Consider the following 8,479-nt stretch of genomic DNA (forward strand, 5'->3'; position numbering starts at 1 on the left):
TAATTGTTCTAAATAAATTTGTCAGTGTATTTTTATGACAAATAATTATAATCTTGTTTTAACTACGTGTTCACATATATCTGTCTTCTAAAAGGTTATGCGCCCAGTATACCGCATCTGCGAATAAATTTCAAGCATTCAAAAGTTGTCGTTTGTGCAGATAATTTTTTCGAATTGTTTGTTATGAATGAAAAACTGGTGTCGTTCGTCAAGTTGAATGCTTCCAACTATGACAATTGGAGCTTCAAAATGAAGTTATTGTTAATAAAAGAAAAATGTTGGGAGGCTATCAGCAATGAGAAACAGGAACCAGTTACGGTACAGTGGAAATCGAAAAATGAGCTGGCAATGGCACATATTGGATTAGCAGTTGAAGATAACCAGCTGATACATATTAAGAAAGCTGAAACGGCAATGGAGGCTTGGCAAAATCTAAAAAGGGTTCACGTCAAAAACACTCTAAGTACAAAAGTGTGTCTGATGCGAAAAATTTGCCGTCTTCGTCTTGAACAGAAGGGTGATATGGAGACACACATCGCTACGCTAACGGACCTAGTAGAAAGGTTGAATGCAATGCAGGAAAATGCAGTTCTGGATGACCAGTGGTTAGTGGCAATTTTATTTAGCAGTCTCCCTGAGGAATATGAAACTCTAGTCACTGCTCTGGAGGCGAGGCCGGATGAAGATTTGACCCTGGATCTCGTAAAAGGAAAATTGATTGACGAGTGGCAGAAAAGAGTGAATCGTGCGAGTGGCGAAAACAGCAACGAGACAGCTTTGCATACTACAACCAGAAAAGAAAATGATAAGTGCTATTTTTGTAAAAAGGTGGGTCACAAGAAAACAAGCTGCGAAAAATGGAAGAAATGGAAGGAAAATAGGCAGAAAAACGGAAAGCAAGATGAAAAATTCGTTAATAAGGCGCACTGTGTGGTAAAAACTGATAATGAATCATCCAATTGGGCATTCACAGCAGGCAATCTGGCATTTCCGGGTGTTTGGATTCTTGATTCCGGTGCGACGTGCCATATTTCAAACAATCGTGATTTTTTTGAGTCCTTTGACAGCAGTGTCAAAGAAGATGTTAGTGTTGCTAACGGAATGAAAGTAACATCTACTGGAAAAGGATCCGGAAAGTTAATCGCAGTTGATAGCGCGGATAGACGTCGCGTTATTATGGTTGATGACGTGTTGCTGGTAACAGAAATGAAGGTAAACTTATTGTCAGTGAAGAGACTAGTGAGCAAGGGATTCATTGTAAACTTTGACGCGAAAGGTGCTACCATTAGTAGAAATGGGACTGTAGGTGCAGTGGCTGAATTGATGAACAATTTGTTTGTGTTAAAACTCTATAATGAAAATGTGTCGTTGGTGACTCAGCCCACCGAGTGCGTTCATATCTGGCATCGTAAGCTTGGACATAGAGACCGTGACGCTGTAAAAATGCTTCCGAGATTGGCGAACGGAATAAAATTATGCGAGTGTAACTGTCCAGAGGATTGTGAGGTGTGTATTCGTGGGAAGATGCATCGAGTTCCGTTCCCAAAGATTTCTGGGAGCAAGTCGACAGGTGTGATGGAGCTTGTTCATACGGACGTATGTGGTCCGATGCGAACTGCAACGCTTGGCGGAAGGCGCTACTTTCTAACATTTATAGATGACTTCAGCAAGTATACAGTCGTTTACATCTTGAAACGAAAGTCGGAAACGTTGGAAAAGCTACAAGAGTACGTCGAGATGGTCAACACCAAATTCGGTAAGAAGCCGAAGATACTTCGCTCAGATAATGGAGGTGAGTACACTGGGAAAAATTTTAAACGATTTTTGAAAGAAAATGGCATTGTCGGTCAATTCACCGCGCCGTATTCGCCACAACAAAATGGCATTGCGGAACGTAAAAACAGGTATCTAGTAGAGATGGCTCGGTGTATGTTAATCGAGGCCGGACTTGATCACCGGTTCTGGGGTGAAGCCATAACAACTGCAAACTATCTTCAAAATCGTCTCCCTTCTCGTACAATTCCTGTTACGCCATATGAACGCTGGCATGGAGTAAAACCAAATCTAAGCCACGTGCATCCCTTCGGCGTTGATATTTACTGCTACATACCGGAAGAAAAGCGTAGTAAGCTAAACGAAAAAGCGAAAAAGTTGAAATTTATGGGATATAGCGAGGTGTCAAAGGCATTTCGTTTGATGGATGTGTCGACAGGAAGAATTACAATAAGCCGTGACGTAAAATTTTTGAACAGCTTCGGCTCTGTGCAATCTTCAGAAAGTGTCACTTCATCAAGCGAAATAATTGTTCCATTTTTGACAACGACTCCATCTGAATGTGAGCAACATGAAGTTCCCATAGCGGATGAGGATGAAGAAGACGTCTGCCAAGATGCAATACCTATTGTTGAAGAAAATACCTGTAGAAGGTCTGCCAGGACAACGAAAGGACAACTACCTGATAGATACGCTTGTGCGGCAGAAACTAGAGTTCAGGAGGAGCCGAGAACGGTGAAAGAGGCGCTGTCTGGACCAGATTGCGACAAGTGGAGGAAGGCCATGCTAGAGGAACTTGAATCAATCCGTGATTGTGACGCTTGGGAGTTGGTCGATGCCCCATGTGGAAAACGTATTTTGGGGTGTAAGTGGATTTTCAAACTCAAGCGAAATACGAATAACGAGGTAATAAGGTTCAAGGCACGACTAGTAGCTCTAGGCTATAATCAACAATATGGAAAGGAGTACGACGAAGTGTTCGCACCAGTAGTTCGTCAAACAACATTTCGGGCGCTGATGTCAGTGGCGGCAAAGCGAAGAATGGTCGTAAGGCAGTATGATATAAAAACAGCGTTTCTAAACGGCGACCTTGAGGAGGAAATATTCATGCGACAGCCGCCGGGGTTCGTCGTCAAAGGATCTGAAGACAAGGTCTGTCGTTTGAAACGGAGCCTGTATGGATTAAAGCAAAGCGCTCGTTCGTGGAACAATAAGCTTCATCAAGTACTGGTAGGTGATGGCTTCAAGAGAAGTGAAGCTGATCCATGTTTATATAGCAAGCAGGTTAATGGAAAACGATGCTACATCCTAGTTTACGTAGATGATTTAATCATTGCTAGTGAGGAAGAAAAACTCATCACGTTGGCTGGAAGGATATTAGAGAGAAACTTCGAGATTGTGAGCTTGGGAGAGGTTCGGAATTACGTCGGTATCGAAGTGGAACGTGATAATGATGGGGATTTTCACATTTCGCAACGAAAATATATAACGGATATCGTGAAGTCAGCTGGTTTGGAGGATGCTAAGTCATCTCCGATTCCCATTGACGTGGGATATTTCAAGCCAAATACTGAAGACTAGCCACTTCCTGATAATACGGAGTACCAAAAGCTGGTGGGAAAATTGCTTTTCGTGGCTGTTAATAGCAGGCCAGATATAGCTGCTCCTGTATCCATTCTCAGTCGTAAACTGCCGAATCCTACGCAGCGTGATTGGAATGAACTGCGACGAATTGTACGATATCTGAAGGGGTCGATCAACTTGAAGCTTCGTCTAAGCAATCGTGGCGATGATTCTGGTTTGGTTGGATATGCTGATGCGGATTGGGCGGAATGCCGAAATGATAGAAAGTCGAACAGTGGATTTTTATTCAAATTCTGTGGCGGTACTATATCATGGGCATGCCGCAAGCAGACCTGTGTTTCATTGTCAACTGCGGAGGCTGAATTTGTGGCCTTGTCGGAGGCATCACAAGAGGCAATATGGATTCAACGACTTCTACATGATCTCGACGAGGACGTTCAAAATATACAGCTTAACGAGGATAATCAGTCTTGTCTGAAAATGCTGCATACTGAAAAATTTAGTAACAGGACAAAACATATTGATACAAAGTACAATTTTGTCAAGGATTTGTATCAAAGCGGAGTAATCCAGTTCATGTACTGTCCATCGGAAATCATGGCGGCAGATTTACTCACCAAGCCTGTGGCACGCGTTCGAGTTCAACAGCTTAGACGATTGAATGGACTGGAGGACTAAAAAGCCAGTGTTGAGGAGGAGTGTTGAGAAAAATAGCAACACTAAATATTTTTAAATAGATCAGTTAGCACTGAGAGATCGAGTAATTGTTTTAAATAAATTTGTCAGTGTATTTTTATGACAAATAATTATAATCTTGTTTTAACTACGTGTTCACATATATCTGTCTTCTAAAAATCTTCGTAATACACTAGCATGAGGGATGGGCGGCTCGTTGGCCGCCCTTTCTACCCCATGTATGTGTTAGCGTACAATCTACCGATCTTGAAATTCTTTTAATTTTCGGATTGCGGAATCCCCCCCCCCCCACACACCCCTTTGATAAGGAGTCGGAAAGTAGAGCGGTAGTTGGTAGAAAACGGTTGAGACCTTTTATTAGAGTACCATGAAGGGTAGAACGTGTGTACCCCCCTCCCCCCTATTTTCAAAAGTTTAACTTGGCACGGATGCAAATTCTGAGACTGGTTAGTTCTCGCTGGTTAGTTCTCGCCTGTAAAAGTTATGCACGTTTTACATTCAAAAACAGCATCTCAGCAAATAATTCTGGGGGGGGGGGGCGGCTTGAGGCAGTATTTCATCTATTTACGCTACATTACTGCCAAATACAGGACTCTAAGCCGTTCCATAATAAGTAGTTCAAAATCGCCAGAGTGGGTCCGGATGGACGGACGGACAAAACGCAAACAATAGCAAATATTTTTTTAATTCTTAAAAAATGCGCTAAAAGTAAAGAAACTAGCATATAATGTCGTCAATAATTGTCAGGAATTAATTGAACAAATTATTAATAACACGTAAAGTAGTTATTCTCATGTCCCATTCTTGACACTTTTATAGGATCTCCGTAATTTAATTATTGCATCAAATTTTAGAATGATAAAATCAGAAATTTGAACATATTCAGCCGCTTAGAGCGATACGGGGCCAAATAAAAAATTCAGAATAATATTTTGTTTACGAGAGATACAGAAAAATGTTTTAAACAAAATTCTTTAAAATTATTATTAAATAATCTGCGGTTTTGAAAGTAAGTATACGGGGTCAAATCATAAAGTTATCGGACCTAACCTTAATTTTAATAGAACACTCTGTATATTTTAATCTAAAAAGATCGCATATTAATTCCTATTTTCGAAAATACAAAATATTTTTTAAGAGAATTAATATGCTATCTTTTTATATTAAAATACATAGAGTATTCCATTAAAAAAATGAGGTTAGGTCCGATAACTTTTTGACTTAATCCCGTATTTTTCAAAAAACGATTTCAAATTTTTTATATTTTACAAATTATATGAACCTTTTTTAATTTTTTTAAAATCCTTTTTTAATCTTTTTGAATTTTTTGAATCATTTAAATCGGAGGAGAATACTCTCAAAGGTAAAATGAATCGTCTGGACGAGACATATCTATTGGCGAAATCGAAGTGAATACCTTGAAAATGAGGTGTCGGAAGACACACTCACTTGTCACGAATTTGAAAGTACAAATATGTAAAAATTAATTAAAGACTAATTTGTACCCAAGCTCGTAATTTATAATTGATTAATTAATTGAACAAATTATTAATAACACGTAAATTAGTCATTCTCATGTCCCATTCTTGACACTTTTTTTGGGTAGCTCCGTATTTTAATTTTTGAATCAAATTTAAAATGTTAAAACCAAAAATTTGAAAATATTCGCTCGCTTAAGCGATACGGGGGCCAATAAAAAATGTCAATTTCAGAATAACTTAATATTTTCTTTACGAGAGATACAGAAAAATGTTTTATACAAAATTCTTTACAATTATTATTGAATAATCTGCGGTAGTAAGTAGACGGGGTCAAATCATAAATTTATCGGACCTAACCTCATTTTTAAATGGAACACCCTGTATATTTTAATCTAAAATGATAGGATATTAGTACCTATTTTCACACAAGGGATGATGTTTTTTTGAAAAGAGGATTCATATGTTATCTTTTTAGATTAAAATATACAGGGTGTTCCATTAAAAAAATGAGGTTAGGTTCGATAACTTTTTTTACTTGATCCAGTATACTTATCGTTTTCAAATTTTTTATATTTTTCAAATTATGTGAACCTTTTTTAATTTTGTAAAATCCATTTTTAACCTTTGGAATTTTTTTAATCATTTAAATCTTTTCTTTAATAAAACACAAGGGATGATATTAAAAAGAGTCAAGTGAATCAAAAACATTCAAAAAAGATACAAAAAAGGTTCAAATCTACGTTCAAATAATTTAAAAAATATAAAAATTTTAAAACGGTTTTTTAATTTTTTTGAAACTTAAAAAAATTTAATTATGAAAAGAAAATTTAATATGCTATCTTTATAGACTACAATATACAAAGTGCTCGATTTAAAAAATAAGGTTAGGCCCGATCACTTTTTTACCCGAAGAAACTTTTATAATCAAACATTTTTTCATTAACTCTTTTAGCAAAAATATAGTACCATTCACAATTTTTTGAGTTTCCCCCGTATCTCTTAAGCGAGCGAATATTTTCAAATTTTGAGTTTACCATTTTAAGTTTGACCCAAACAGAGCACATGACGCCTACATTACTTTTTTGATAGTACTAATTACGGAGATGCCCTACAAAAGTATCGAAAATGAGACACCCGCGTACATTTTTTTATAAAGGAAGCTTTTTGAGACGTTTCTTGAAAAATGCGAACGCCTGTTTTTTAAATTCATTTCATTTAGCATGTTTACTGCAAAATCAAAAATGCGACTCAGGGGGGGGGGGCTTGAATTATTTCCTGGATGCTGTGTTTGAAGTAAACACACGTCTTATCGGGCGAATATCTCGAAAACGGTTTGTCGGAGGAAAGTACTCTCAAGGTTATTAAATAAACAACGTTCCAACTGTCGGATTGGTGCTCGACTGGTTACCACGAAATGCCCGAAATTTTTTTAATCGAAACCAAACTGTTTGCGCTGTCTTGGTCACCCTCCGAATTTTTTTTACTGGCTGATACACGAAATGGACCTACATTAATTTTGAACCAGCTCCCGTGGCTCAAAGACGAATCTCATTTTTTTTCTCTGAACCCATCCCTACTCCATCCATCTTGACAAGACCACTCACAAAATGGCGCCATTACGCGAAGCTGCATGATCTCATCGTGAGCAATCCTGGCAAAGTTGTTGCGAGCACGTAAAAACATTAATATTACTTTATCCGTGGTCAGACTGTCGCCAGTACCTTTCCAACCATTATCGATTTAATTTACTACAACAAAATGTGAATCTTAACCGAAATGTACTGTTACAGTAAAAAAGCCTTCCGGGCTTTTTTTGGTTTATGTGTTCCGAGGCTGTGCCCCAAGATGTGACCTCGCTTTCTTGACTAACAGGTTTTAGGCCCGGGCCTATTTGTAAAAAGGAATTGCACATAAAATGTCGCTATGTATCTGGATCAACATAATATTCTTGAAGGAGGTACCTAATCAATAGGCGTGAAACATAATAACGTCCCATTTTTCACGGAGCTGGATACAAATGTTGTCGTGTCAAAACTATAAAAGCGTATAGAAAGAAGGACGAAAAGTTAGTCAAGGCCCTATTATATTTTCGTATCTTTGTTCGTAAAAGAAGATGATAAATATTTTCTGGCCAAAAATCAATGTTTAACAACGAAATGCGTCGCGCGTAGAGCCATAAAATCAACAAAACATCGAGCATCTCGAAAAGAAATCTAATTTCTGTTCCTTTCTTGCAATGTGTATGCGGTAATAAAAGAGTAACGCTGCACGACGGCTTGTTCCAAATTTGAAAATAGCCTTCAATCGTATGTTAATACGTGCAGCTAAAAATAAATTGGATGTGTACGATGAACAATAGATCTGCAAACACAGTGGCAGAGGTTAAGTATTCTAGCAATGAAATCTTCTTGTTAATTATTACGTTCAAGTACTTTAATATGAATGACATAATACCAATTAGAGTACCTTCTCCGTTTTTTATTGCCGATAAACTGTAACTTTAATGCGATAAATGTCGCGTAAAATAAAAAAAATGAAGCCATAATGTCCAGGAAGCTAATAGGAAGTAAAGTAATCCTTAGGTAATGGAAACGCTTTATAGATATCTACCCACCTCTTTCCTAATGCGTTTCCGTTGTAATCACACAAAAAGCTTGAGCTATCACCTTTTGGAATGGTAAAGTGAAATTACATTAACTTAAATGAGAATTTTTTTCTTGTTAAAAAGGTCGTATTGCATTACGTCTCATACATTGTTACTGAAGTCCATCCCTCTGATATTCCCTGATATTTTGTGATATTCTATGGTAGAGTTTTGGTGTTCTGCAATTCAATACCAAAACCAAATTACGTTCACATCACATAACTTTTCAACTACTGGGTTGCTCGCTCTCATCGTCGGCATTATTTCAACCGAGAGAAACGAGACCCCCATGCAGTTTAGA

The sequence above is a fragment of the Photinus pyralis genome, unplaced genomic scaffold, assembly GCF_008802855.1.
Source record: "Photinus pyralis isolate 1611_PpyrPB1 unplaced genomic scaffold, Ppyr1.3 Ppyr1.4_LG8, whole genome shotgun sequence".
NCBI classification, from domain to species: Eukaryota; Metazoa; Arthropoda; class Insecta; order Coleoptera; family Lampyridae; genus Photinus; species Photinus pyralis.